This window comes from Tamandua tetradactyla, assembly GCF_023851605.1.
Source record: "Tamandua tetradactyla isolate mTamTet1 chromosome 22 unlocalized genomic scaffold, mTamTet1.pri SUPER_22_unloc_2, whole genome shotgun sequence".
NCBI classification, from domain to species: domain Eukaryota; kingdom Metazoa; phylum Chordata; class Mammalia; order Pilosa; family Myrmecophagidae; genus Tamandua; species Tamandua tetradactyla.
In genome coordinates this window covers 1,006,877-1,020,919 of record NW_027518252.1, presented here as the reverse complement: position 1 = coordinate 1,020,919, position 14,043 = coordinate 1,006,877, and the positions used below count along the sequence as shown (strand labels likewise).

General features: G+C 33.4%; 1 non-coding gene across 1 annotated transcript; it reads left to right on the top strand.

Moving 5' to 3' along the window:
* Nucleotides 1–8,442: 8,442 nt before the first annotated feature.
* LOC143672957 (U6 spliceosomal RNA) lies at nucleotides 8,443–8,548 on the top strand. Its single transcript, XR_013170116.1, has one exon. It is a non-coding gene; the product is annotated as a U6 spliceosomal RNA (small nuclear RNA).
* The last annotated feature ends 5,495 nt before the right edge of the window (nucleotides 8,549–14,043 follow it).

Below are 14,043 nucleotides of genomic sequence, written 5' to 3'. Positions count from 1 at the left end.
TCAGCTTAATCACCTTGAAAAATTGTAGTTATTCTGCCTACCAGGCATGAAAGGCCTAAGTGATATTTGCCAAGTTGTTTCATCACCTTGATAATCAAGTTCTACATACTGTCACAGATCCAGGTTGACAATGTGCTTCTCATCAAAATTGCTCTAAATTGGCATCATTGCTAAAAGTTGAGAAAAGGACTGGTCCTCCTGTCTATAATGTTTGCACGCAACTTCTGGAATCAGATGGAGAAAGGGGATTTCAATTTATCATTCCACCATTACCTGAGAAGACATTTATATCTGAGATCTTACTTCTTTGGATAGAATGTTTTCAGTAACAGGACAACAACAGCAGTAGAAACAATAACATAACAACAGCAACAGTATTGATAAGATTATCAGACCTTTACCTCAGTGGTTTTAAAGGTGTTTTCCTTTCAGTCTTACTTTATCTATATGAATTATATAACATTTCTACCATTACTTTACACTTGGGGAAACAACTTGCAGACTTTAAGTAACTTTCTAGGGCTCCTTGACTAGGAAGAAATGGAGCTGCGAGAGATGCACTGACAAGTAATATCATCTTTCTCATTTCTAGATGCTATCTGTTTAAACTCAAGTGTAGTTTAAGTTTCTGAATACAGGTATGTACTCCAAAAAATCACATTGTGGTGATCTTACTTGCATAGGAGGCTTCTTCTATTTGGGGGATGGAGGAGGAAGGTAAGCATGTCATTTTTATTATTCTTGCATTTAAAATGTTACTTCATTTTATAAAAATTGAATCTTTATTTTAGCAACTTCTGACTTTTCCCCAAAACACCTTAGTGATTATCCCTTCCAAAATATTTGGAACATATGAAGGGCATAGACATAAAGAAAAAAACAGATTACTTCACTATAAATTATGTAGAAAAATTGCAAGTTGTTCACAAATAATTTTGGCAAAAGTAGAATCACCCAGATTTTTTGTTTATTTAACAGTGTCCTAATATTATAAGAACAAAATTTTAGCAAAATGTGTCGTTGCAGAGCTTGTGACAATAAAACAGAAGTGAGGGTATTTACACAAATACATATTTATATACAGTAAAAGTATGACAGATCATCTATAGTGAGAATGCATTTTCTGTAATTGTGTGTTTTGTCTGCACTTAAATAGAACCAGAGAAATTTCAGGCATATCCAAACACCAAGAATATATGGTTGTACCCTGAGAAAGTATATGCCATGCCATATTTATAATAAACACTGTTGATGTCAGGCACTCTGCTAAATACACTTTTATTTTTTAAAAAATCATATTCAGCCTGTATCTTAGGCATTGTAACAAGTTAAATTAGAGTTACTCCACAGTAGTTATGACATAAATGCAAATTACACTGATTGATGGAGATGGTGGGAATCCCCCATCTACCCACCTTTGTTTTCCTTTTTACAGCAATGACAGTTTCATGCAAGGATTAGAATTAGAATATTTCCTAGGAGAAATATATATATATCTACTTCTAAGGAATTCTTTCAGTGAATTCTGTCAATAACATATTTCCATTTCCACCAGTATATTTATCTTTTTTCACACTTCCAAGCCATAATGAATAGTTGAGCACTTTAAAGTTCAGGTCTGTAAGCAAGGGACTGCATCATAGTAGGCTGAGCAATTGTCACCACATTTATATCAGTTATAAATAAGTATTATTGAAATAACTGTGAATTGTCTGTAGTGCTAATTTTTATTTCTCTTTTCTAAAAATTGGGTTTGGTTAAAATCAGAATATCCAAATTCTGGACTACACATGTGAAGCCATGTTACCTCTTAGGTATCTACAGAGGAGAAAATGGTTGTAAACCACTGACTTAAAAATTTCCAGAAAAATAGTCTGGACAAGGGTTCAAATGTTCAAATGTTCAATAATCAGATTACCATTAAAAAGCATCAAGTCTCCAGAAGTTACAATAGTAGGAAGTAGTTTTAAGCCATAAAGATTATAGTAGAATGCTTAATTTTCATTCTCTGAAATTCTTCATATAGTAAGGGAATATAAAGCCTTGATTTCAGAATTGTAGCCTACTGAAAATTAAGTCAGACTTAGCTTTTGGTATTTGTGCACAAAGTGGGTTCTCATTAACTAAGGAGTAAGCAATAGCCAGTGGTAAAATAAAACCAGAGTAAAGTTTATTTAAACCAGAGTAGGTGAATGCTTAGCTCAGGGAAAGACAAGCTCTGTGTACACCACAGACTCTGCTAGATTTTTTCACATATTATTTCATGTCAGTCACACATACTGTCTCCATAAAGTTACTTTTTTCCTTTATAGATGAAATCTATGCTCAGGTGAGATAAACGACTAACCCAAAAAGCACATATGTGGTACTATATTTGTAGGAAATCAGTAGGGAACAAACCCTGCTTTCTGTCTCTACCTCTTACGACCTTTCCACTCTATAAACTAGGTTTTTCATATTAAATACAAGCAGAAAAGCATAAAATGTCCTGTGGATATTGACACAAACACTCCCAAAAGACTCAAATAACTAACCTTTTGCTTACTAGTCAAATATACTAAGAACTGTATGGATTCTGGAATCCAAGTCAAAGTTAAGGGATTAATAAAACCTCAACCATAGTAATTACAGAAATATAATTGGAAACTCACAGGGAAAATCATTGCACATAAGAACTGAACTTAAAAAAAACATAGAAGAAAAAGAATATGAAAGAAAAGAAAAGGAGAGAGAATGAGGGAAAAAATAAGATAGGAAGAGTTTCCATTCTAGAATTTCCTTCAGCATTTAGTGCATACCTGAAGGTAACATCTTAAAGTATTCCTACATGTCATTGGAGTAAAAGATGATTCAAGTGTGGAGCCTAATAGAATAGCACAGGCAAATGAGCACTTAATAAATACTCTTTTCTGATGTGAATAATGATGTATTAAACCTTTAATCTGCTGGCATACAGAGGGATGCAATGAAATTCTTAGAATTTTAATAAATGGATAATGCATAGGACTAAAGTAATAGGAAGGGAAATATCTGCATTGATAGTTTCATGTCAATACCATTTATATTCATGACTAGTGGTTTAAGAAAGCCAAGTATACTTTTATGAATTTTAGAAAATTTACAGGGATTGGAAAGAATCCAGAATGCCACCACATGCATTTAACTTGCCCACTGAGAAAAACTGATTTTGAATACCTATTATTTTTTCTTTTCAAATATGGCAAAATGTATTACTGGGAAGCATGGATTTGCAATGAATCCTTCACTGCCATTCTAGCTTTGCTCTAAATAATAAATAGAATACTTTAATGAAATTGTTTAGAAAAAATCAAACCTACTTGTTTTACAGTTTTGCAATTAACTTTTTCTTATTATAATGTTTTAGAATCTCGTTATAAACATTTTTAGTAATACAGACTTGTGTGGTACATGAAAGCCTTTTGCACTTTCACTTGGATGTAGCCACTATTAATACTTTAATATATAGTCTTTCAGTAGGCTTTCTAAATAAATATCAGCATACAATGGTGTATATGTGTGCATTTTGTGTTTTAACAAAACTTAAATAGTACACTACATATGATCCCGATCACTTGACTTTTTGTTTTCTATTATATCTTGGACACACTGTCAATACATATTATTAAACATGCAGTTTTGTACCAGTACTCTGAGATGGCTATTAGGCATCCATGGTGGGTTGCCAACTAGGAGATGTAACAGAAAGACAGCCAGTGAGTATGAATTCTTGGGGATGGAAACATTGAATTCTTCATCACTCAAGTTTCTATTGTTAAACGGTTTCTTACCATGGAATGGGAATGTGTTCTGCCTTCCTGAATGACATGCCAAAAATATAAAAGGCTCTTGAGTAGAAATGATAATTTCTTACTGTAAACAGAGCCAATGTTTTTGTAACTACTGATGTCCCAAATGCAATAATGGCACATTCCTGACTCCAGCTGAGCCACCCAGGATAAAAGTCTCCAGTCAGCTGGAGATGCATCGATGGGGTGTCTCCTTTGGAGTTTCTCCTGTTCCCATAAAGTGTAAGACCTCTCTTTCTTTCAACACTCTGGGTCTCAAGATTTTTTGCATAATAAATGTGAAAAGAAGATTCAAACCAAGTTTTATTTTTCATTACATGAAAATCCTGTGAACTTTCCATTATATGAAACTGTCTCTTCTCTTTATAGTGCTTTTGTATTTCATAATGGTATAGGGATATAAATAAAATTGAATAAAATAAATTTTCAAATGGATCTCTAGAAGATGATTTAATAAATCTGCCAGAGAAGGTTTTCCTGTTATAGGTTACCAACATGGCAATTCTTCTTACTCTGAAATTTCCATATGGCATATACCCCTGATATCAATTATGATGTCTGAAAATGATCCTTTATAGATTGTAGTGTGAGCAAACACTTTTTTGTGAATGGTATAAATGAGTGAACACTTATTTATAAAGATTGAAGAAAGATGTTCAGAATATGTTTGTGGTCTCAAAAGTCCTCTATTAAAACTGGATGTAGTTTTAATAGAAATCCTGGCAATTTGAGGTGATGCTCTATTAATAATTCATTAGAATATTCTTGCAATTGAACATGGTTGAATATATTATAATAATCACTTCTTTCAAATGAAAAATTTAAACCTTCCAGTTATTGCTTGCCTAAAGTGGCATTGATAATAAAATAACGGACAGGATTTCAAACTGAGCCTCAGTTTTTTTAATGTAAAATAGAGAACAATAATAATTACTTGTGGTAGAATGTTGCTATGATAATATTGGCAAAGTACCTTGAAAATATTACTAGTCGCATATTATCATTATTTCTAATGAAGGAAGAATATTTTCCACTCATCAGCACTGCTACTGAAATTAAGATGCTGTACCTAGAGACATAACAACACAAATAAAATATCCCTGAGTAAGAATAATCCTTTTTTCATTAGGAGATAGGAAAAGTGCTTTTTAAATGGTGGCTAGCAAGTTAGGTTTGTTTTCTGTCTCTTCCCTGATATTACTCTGAATAAACAAAATAAGAAATAGGTCATTAACAAATATATGGCACCTAAATAGAAACTGACAATGTTTTGTTATGTAAATAATCTGAAAATTAGGTTATGCTGATTTTTCCTGTATTAGGTTCAGAATTAGGGTTTATTAATACAGATTGTCTCTTAGTTGCCAAATGTGGCAATTTTTAGTCTTAGGGGTCAAAAATTAAGCATAAATGCAGTTTCACTTTTCCAAACCCTGGTTGGACAAGGGGGACACCTCCATTTCTGGCAAATAATCATTTATAACTTATAACTGCAATTTGACATATTTCCAAAATATGGCTTATAATAAGTAAAATCGTCCAGTTCCACGTGCCATTAGTTGCAAATTAAGACCACAACTAAACATGTTCATTGTCATCTTACCAAACATTAATCCATTTTATGACATTTAAATTTTATGTACTTTATAAAAAATAAAAACTTACGAATTTATTTACTGAATATTTTCTCCCATGAGGTCTGTTCCCATAAATATGACAATAATGAAAGGGGTATTTTGACCTTAAACATATACTGTTCCCCAGGATGCTGTCACTCTAAAGGTGAGGATAGATGGGCCATCATCTATGATGACCAAAGCTGTTCAGGATGGGAGCCCCATTGATAGACTTTTAAAAACCTTATGTTCTGCAATATGTTCAATTTAGGATGGCCTTCACCAACCATGGTCACATCCTATAAATTGAGTATTTTGTGGAACTTTATATTTAGTATGTATATAAAAAACATTTTTATAATGTGCTTATGAACTTCAACATTGTTTGGCTCATTCAGGAGACTTACTAAATGTATAATCAGAGCTGCTTATAAGTGACTTTTAATGGACCCACAGTAATACATAAGATGTTTCTTTCCATATTGATTAACAATAACAGTCTGTTCTTTGAGTCAAATTTGTAAAAATTACACCTTAATATGCAAATCCTCTTTTTTTCATTACTGATGCCTATCAAAGAAAGCCAACAGGATAGCAAACACTAACATTTCCTTCTAAGTGCTCATGTACATAAAATAAAGGAGGCATGGCTATTGATTGCTGTTGGCCTACATTATCTGCACAGGAACTATTAAGGAGCCTTTTCCATCTTCCTTTCATGCTTCATTTTCTCATACTAGCTAATGAAGAACTTCACTTAAACTATAATGTGCTACTCTCCCCAAAGTACATTTTTATGGCACTGAAAAGCAATACTTGTGTATCACAAGCTGTTTACATTACTACATTTATTGGATTATTGTACTATTTAAAATTATAAAATATTCTAGAATGGGGTGGTATTATTAGTTCTTTTAATTAATTTCTGATTTTGAAGTTTATTCATTAGTCCAAGCATTCTGAATAATAGATGTCACTATAGTATTCCCCTAATTTTGAGATACTCTTCTAAGTACTGTAATAATATAAATTTTGTAGTTTGTCTTTGTTTATACTTTTAAGAAGGGCTTGCTTAGAGGCTCAAGTGATAAATATTCAAAATATGCTTTCATTTTCAGTCATATTGAATTTAGAGTACCTCTCAGATATTTATGAGTGAGAATTTGGATCTAAAGCCTGGAATTTTGTTAGGGAAATCTGGGGTGGAAACAATTGCATGGGTGATCTCAGGTGTTGAAAGCAGAAGATTGAATGAGTTGATTTGAGACGATGATGCAGCATATGAGAAGAAGTCAAAGATGGAATACTGAAACTACTGATATTTGTGAGGAGCCAGGGAGAAAGACTACAAACCAGTAGAGTTGGAATAATAGCAATCTAAAGAGGAAAGTCCTTGGAAAAGGAGTATAAGATAGCATAGAAATGACTTTGGGTAGGGGAATTTTAAAAGCTTGTATTCACATTGCAGTGGTCACTGATGTTTTTAATCTACTTCTTGATACTTAAATTAGTTTTGCTTTTTTGTCTGTTTTATACTTTGCTGTACTTCCTTCTAATTCCCATCACCTATGCTTTTGTTGAATTAATAGAACATTCTTTGTTCCATTTATTTTTGCTTATTTATTCCTAAGTTCTTTATTCTACTTCTACTCTGTGGTGGTGTTGACTAAGATTTTACTACTTTTTTAAATAACTTTTTTAAGAAGTTGTATTTTTCCATCAACACATAGAATTACTTAATATTTGTATGCACATACAAACAAAACAATAACTTGCCATGCTTTCTTTTTTACCTGATCCTGTCTTATCCCTAGTTGAAATAAATAGTTTCTGATTGCTAACAATTTGTATATGATGCTGCAAATATATTTTTATAGGTATAGTATTGACTAATATGCTCATCAATGTTGCTTAGATCCTACATATTTCTTTATTTTGAAGCTATTGCTTTTTGTTTTGCTAAAATACATGTTTTAGCAACTTTTTAATTAATAGTTGATAGATAGAATATCATAAAATATCTTAATTTTGTTCTGCTATTTGCATTCTGGTTTTCCAGGTATGAGATTGTGGTTTTTTAAGGCATTGTACTATTAACTTCCATCTTCCACCATAACTGCCAAAATGTCTCAGACTAATCTGATTCTCATCCTTTTGAAGCCCACATTTTACATCCTTATAGCTTTCTATAACTTGGTTTCTGAATAAATGACATTTTTACTTTTCTTATTCTTTCTGTTCATTTCTCAGTTTTCCCCTTTCTACTTACATTTGTTTACTTTTTTTTCCAATTTGGTGACATTTTATTTCTTCTTTCAGATTATAAAAGATCTTGGGCAGGCCACGGTGGCTCAGCAGACAAGAATGCTTGCCTGCCATGCCAGAGGACCCGGGTTCCATTCCCAGTGCCTGCCCGTGTAAACAAAACAAAACAAAACAACAACAACAAAAAAAGGTCTTCTCCATGGTCTCTCATCATATTCCTCTGAGAAATCTATTAGATGAATGTTAGAGCATTGAAGTTTATTTGTTATGCCCCTAACTCTTCTGTTTTTTTGGTTTGTTTGTTTTGCATGCTGTATAGCAGGGTCACATTTCATTACTTTCCCATGTGAGTATCCCATTATTGCAGCACTATTTATTGAATTTTTGTTTGTTTGTTTGGTTTTTGGGGAAGTGGACCAGGAATTGAATCCGGGTCTCCCACATGACAGGTGAGAATCCTACCACTGAACTACCCTTGCACCATCTCTTCTGTTTTACTTTACATGTCTTTGTATTTTTGTAGTACATTTTGAAAAAATATCTTACCTCAATCTTCCAACCAATTGGTCTTCAGTTTATATCTACTCTTCTATTTTGTACATTCATTATTAATTTTAGCAGTCATTTTCAATTATATTTTAAACACTGTTTTTATGAATATGATAGTATATTTAATCTGTAGGAATCTTTAACAAACCTGATATTGTGATTTTCCCTCAAATGTCTACAGATTTGTGCTCACTTCAGCAGCACATATGCTAAAATTGGAACGATACAGAGAAGATTAGCATGGCCCCTGCACAAGGTGACACACAAATTCATGAAGCATTCCATATTTTTAAAAAAAGTCCACAAATTTATCTTTGCCTATAGAGGAATTCAGGTTCTGAATACATGAGCCTGTGTTCAATTGTTAGTAAAGTAGAGTGAGGTGTGTGATAAGATAATAGCATTTTCTTGGTATGGAGGCCCCTGGTCCCACTGCAGTCTGTGAGTTAAATGAGGCAAAACTCTGTTTCTTCAGTCCTGGCTCCCACTCTGAGTGTCTTCCAAGTAAGAGGGAAAAACTACTTAATAGCTCCACCCAGGGTTTCATGCTGGAGCTATGGATTAAGGATGGTAAAACACAAAACTGGAAAGTGGAGAAGATGGTATCTGTATAGTTGGAATTGGAAAGAGAAAATTTTATGGAAGGAGAAAAGCAATACCAAGAAAAGTCTCTGGTATCACTGTTTACCTGAAATCTGGGATCATTTCCATTTACTACCCACAAAGAGAAATTTCTAGGAGTGACATACTTTATGTGCCCTGTGTGGTGTGACTTTCCAGTTATGGCATCCAGTGGGACCATATGAAAAGTTGTCCAGTATTTTATAATATTTCTAGAAAGTTTTCATGAAAGGGAAGGGATTGTAGAAAAAACTTCTCTGCTAGTTTTTCAGTGGAAATGCCCCCAAGAAAGTGAAAGAATGTCATTTATTTTATACTCACTATGGCAGTGTACTTGGTAGAGGCTTTTATATATGTTATGCCATTTAACCTAGAGAAGATATTATATATGAAGAAAACCTGGACAAGTTAAGTAGCTTGCCTAAAGTCATTCAGCTAATCAATGGTAAGCCAAGAATAGAACTATGTAAATCAGAATAAAACATAGATGGTTATTATCAGGTACTAAAGTTGAATTAATCATTGTGAAGTAACAAGAGATCTGTCTCTCTTTTTACAAGTGAGCAAAAGCTAAGGGACACATATTGACTTGCATAATCTTCATTGGCTGTCAGGCTTTCACTAAAACTATGGTCACCCAGAACTTTATTAGATACTTCTTGTACATATATTGACTAATAAGATGAAAATAATATTCAAAATCTCCAGTAGGTCTTACTGAATGCTTCCTTCTACTTCTTGAGTCCCCATGTTCTACTATGAGTTCTCCATAAAATATGCAATTTAACTTTCCTGAAAAGCAAACCACTTCCCTTATTCACTCTAGAGCTAGAAAATGGCATTCTCATTCCTCATCTGCATTTCCAACTGACCTACCATTTCTTACTGTTGCTTGCTTGGAAGAAATGAAAATGACAGCAGTTATAAAATGTTAGAGATAAATATGGTCCTCCTCTTCAGGGAATGGGTGAATGAATTAAAGACAATTTTGTGTGTTTCTGTATGTGTGTGCATGTGTGTGTGTAGCATACATGCAAACATTATAGACAGAGGTTGGCCAATGATCTTCCTTTTGAGATTTAAAGACACACAAAAAAACCCTTGGGTGAAAAATGAGATATGCTTGGTTTCTTGCTTATCTTATACTTAATGTCAACATACTTATCTACTGTAATTAGGACCTTTGGGCAATTCGTACTCTTGGCTCTCAAAGCCCCAGGAAAAGCTACTTTGGCACTTGCCCAATTCTTAGGTCATAGCATCAAGATAACAGTACCCTTCTTGAAGGGATGATTATTGCATATGCATGATTGTGTTGCACTTTGCCTTGCAGGAGAAACAATTCTGGTTACTCTTGACATCAATTTTTGAAATAAATTAGAATAATTCTTTAGATAACATTATCTAGTTTTTCAAGGATAGTGAGTCCTTGGATCTTGGATAGTCCTCAGTGTTTTCTTGTACCTGTACCCCACAGTTTACTGTCCTTTTAATCCTATAATTGACTTTTATCTGTTTGCTTTTATATTTCCCATGTACTAGGCAACAACTGATCAGGTTAGCCAAATATCTATTAAGATTCATTCCAAATCTAATACCCAATGACTCCATAATTCTAGGATTCTAATAGGATTTCCTTTAATATTTTTTGGTTGAGTGATTTTTCAAATAAGTCACAAACAGTTTATCTTACCATTTTCTTTACTCTAAAACAGTTACATAATTCTTAGAAAGAGTAAGAAAGCATATGCTACCCTACCAATATATCATCAATAATTTATTATCATACATGGTTTATAGGGCTGTGGTATACTCAACTGGTTGCTTAGACAATATCCATTCTCACTTGTCATGTTTACTAAAAGAACTTCAATACTGATTTTGGCAGCAGCATGCCAACTCTAAATACTTTCTTACCTCTTACTCCTGGCAATGAGAAGTAACCATGTCTTTGAGTTCTGGTGAAAAAAGTATGGATGCCAATACAAAAAAAGATCCTTCCTAGGATAAAATGGCAAAGCCTCATGAGGAAAAGCATTTTTTCCCTTTTCCCTTTCATCTTTCCATTCTGCCTGTCTAAAACTGCAAATCATTACCTAGAAATGTAATAGGGTAAAAGCCACAAACAAAGGTCTATGGTTCAGGAAGGGAGGGAAAGCTTGAGTCCTTAAAGACATTCTTTGCATATATCAACCAGTCCAGAAACTTGAGAAAAAAGCCCCAATAAATTAAGTCAGAATTATTGGGTTTTTCTGTTATTTGTAGTTAGAATGATACAAGATATTAATGTATTAAATTTTTGGAACCAGGAAATTTGCAATTAATTTTAGGGTGGTTTCTCAGGGTTTAGGTGGTCCACCACTTGCTTCTTTTAAAGATCCTTTGCAGTTTAGTATATATTGGCTTCTTCCCTCCAGGTGGGAAGGCTCTCCTACCATTCTATTTGGTGACATGTTTTACCAGTCCTTCTAGGTGCTGGCTGGAAGTCAGTGACTCACTGATGGTTAGAGGGCTCTTTAGTTGAAGCCATTCATGCATTTTTTTCCAAAGAAGGGAATAATTAGCAGCTGTCATTATTGCAATAGTTAGTAGAACTTTAGAAGAGATCCAAAGTGAGTTTTAAAGTCCTCCTTTTTAAGAAAACAACAAAATTAATTTTGGCAGGACTGTGTGAAGTTTTATTATAACCTGAAACTATGTCATGCAGCTCCATATTGTCAAGTATCATATCCTTCATTACAGTTCTGGCAGCAGTTATATTAGATCCTTACTTTGCAGTAGTTTGAGATTCTTTCTTAAAGTATGCTCCAGGCATATTTTCAAGTTCTCAGCACATGAGTAAACACTGTATGTTGTTGTTAATATTTTCTTTCTTTGGAATAGATCTCCCCTCTCCCCAAGACACTAGAACTGGGAGACTGGATAGTTCAGAGAGATTGATAGGATATTGTTCACTTATCCCACTTAGTCTCACTGGCACATGTAAGATACATAAAACTCACTGGGATTCATCTCTGTGTAGGAAATTCTTGTCCACATCTTTTTCTACTAGGAACCACAGCAGAGAAAGCTCAAAGTAAAATTTTGAAATGTGTTGCAAAATTGTTTTTGAAGACATAATTTACAATATTATTAAATATCCCCTATGTAATGATACACATGAGAAATTTCCCACAGAGCTTAATACAAAAAAAAATCTGATTCCTCTGATGATTTGATATAAGATCTCACTTTCTGACAATAGGAATAATGTAACACATCCCCAGTTCCTCTTTTTATTTTAGCTTCCAGGAACCCCAAGGTTAAGTTTGTACCTAATCAAAATAAGGATTTTAATAAAATCAAAATAAGAATTAGAATAAAAAATTCTAACCTCTTTTTATTTTATTTTTTAATTTATTTTATGGGAGGTGCTTCTTTTACAAACTGCCTAAATCTTCTCTGAAAGGAAGTAAAGTATAAATAAATCAAACTTTAAAAAATGGATTATTACTCTTCCAATTGGTTTAACTGTGTCACAGTTGCCAAAGACAGTCACAGATTATATTTGATTTTAAACATTTGACCACGGGGTGCAAGGGTAGTTCAGTGGTAGAATTCTTGCTTGTGATATAGGAGACCTGGGTTCAATTCCAGTCTGTGCACTTCCCCTCCTCCCTAAAAAACAAACAAACAAAAACCAACCAACCAAACAAAAAATTTACAAAAGGAGGATACTCACATGGAAAAAATAATGAAATGTGACTCTGCCATGCAGCATACAGAAAATATATATATTATAAAAATAAAAAAAAAAAGTTTGACCAGCTTTCATTTTATTTTAAAATTTATTTTATTTTACATGGATATGCTCACAAATTTAACTCCCTACAACAAATTTGCCTAGTGAATTTTTAAAAATACACATTCTTACCCTCCTCCCTTGTTTACTTGATCAGAACCTCTTGGAATAGAAACTGGAAAATCTGTTTCTGAATAAGCACTTCAGTTGATTTTTATGCAGGCAGTAAGAAGCAGTTTATAGATGGCATTTGGGAAGCACTGACACTCTTTCTGAGCCTGATTTTTTCTTTGTTAAATGACTGCAATATAAGCTTGCCTGTCCCACAGGGTTTAATGGGATTCAAGAATTGTTCCCTTGGGTCTGTTTTCCTGATCTGTGTGGACTCTTTAACCATCCTACTGTGATGGAGTTTGAAAACAGCACACCCATATGCTAGTATGTCATTTGGAACCTCACTGGTTGTTTGGTAACAAGTCTGAAGTAGTTTAATGCTCTTTGGCTTTAGTTTATTTTCTTTCATTTGTGAATGCTATGGCTGTGCATAGGATTTGGGCAATCTAGGTATGGTCCAATGCAATGAGTCAGTTAAACTTTTTCTCCTTAAGATTCCTGAAAAAACTAAACATGGAAAGGACAATTTTAAACAGAAAAGTAGCATTGAACTTTATTACTAATTTTGAGCCCATACACAAGAGAAACTTTCTCAACAGATAACCTGATGGTCCTCTAACACACTCACCAAAATAGCCAAATTGTCTGTTTCCTAAGTAAACACACACACTGAAGCCCAGGGAACACTGGATACTCAGCATTTCTGTTCTCCCAACAAGAGTCTGTCATATTTGTTCAAAAATCTTTATGTAATAGCTGTTACCATTATGGAAATTGTATAATTTACTCAAACATTTTGTAAATTAATTGTGAATGGGAAAAGAAAAACTGTGTTTATTAAAACTCACTTGGGTGCTTTGCAAAACTACATAATTTTTTTTAATTGCTGATGATTTCTATTTATATAAATGTATATCCATTCTTTAACATTTGGGTAAAAACTCAAGCCATTTTGATAAATATTCATCCATTAATTGGAATACCCAGATTCTTTTTTTTTTTTTACATAAACCACACCTATAGTCCTTTACTTCCCTCTGGAAACCACAACTTTATGGGTTAGCTAATGTACTTAAAAGGAGGATTCCACAGGAAAACAGGAGACAAGTAAAGAAAAATCCAAGCCTATTTTCAAAAAGCAGGTCCTTCACCAACTTATACACAGTTTTATAAGAAAGAAGAAATTATGGAATAGAGCTATTCCAATGATATCTTAAAGCTTGATGGTCACAGTCACTTACAGACATTTCCCTGTAAATCACCTAGAAAA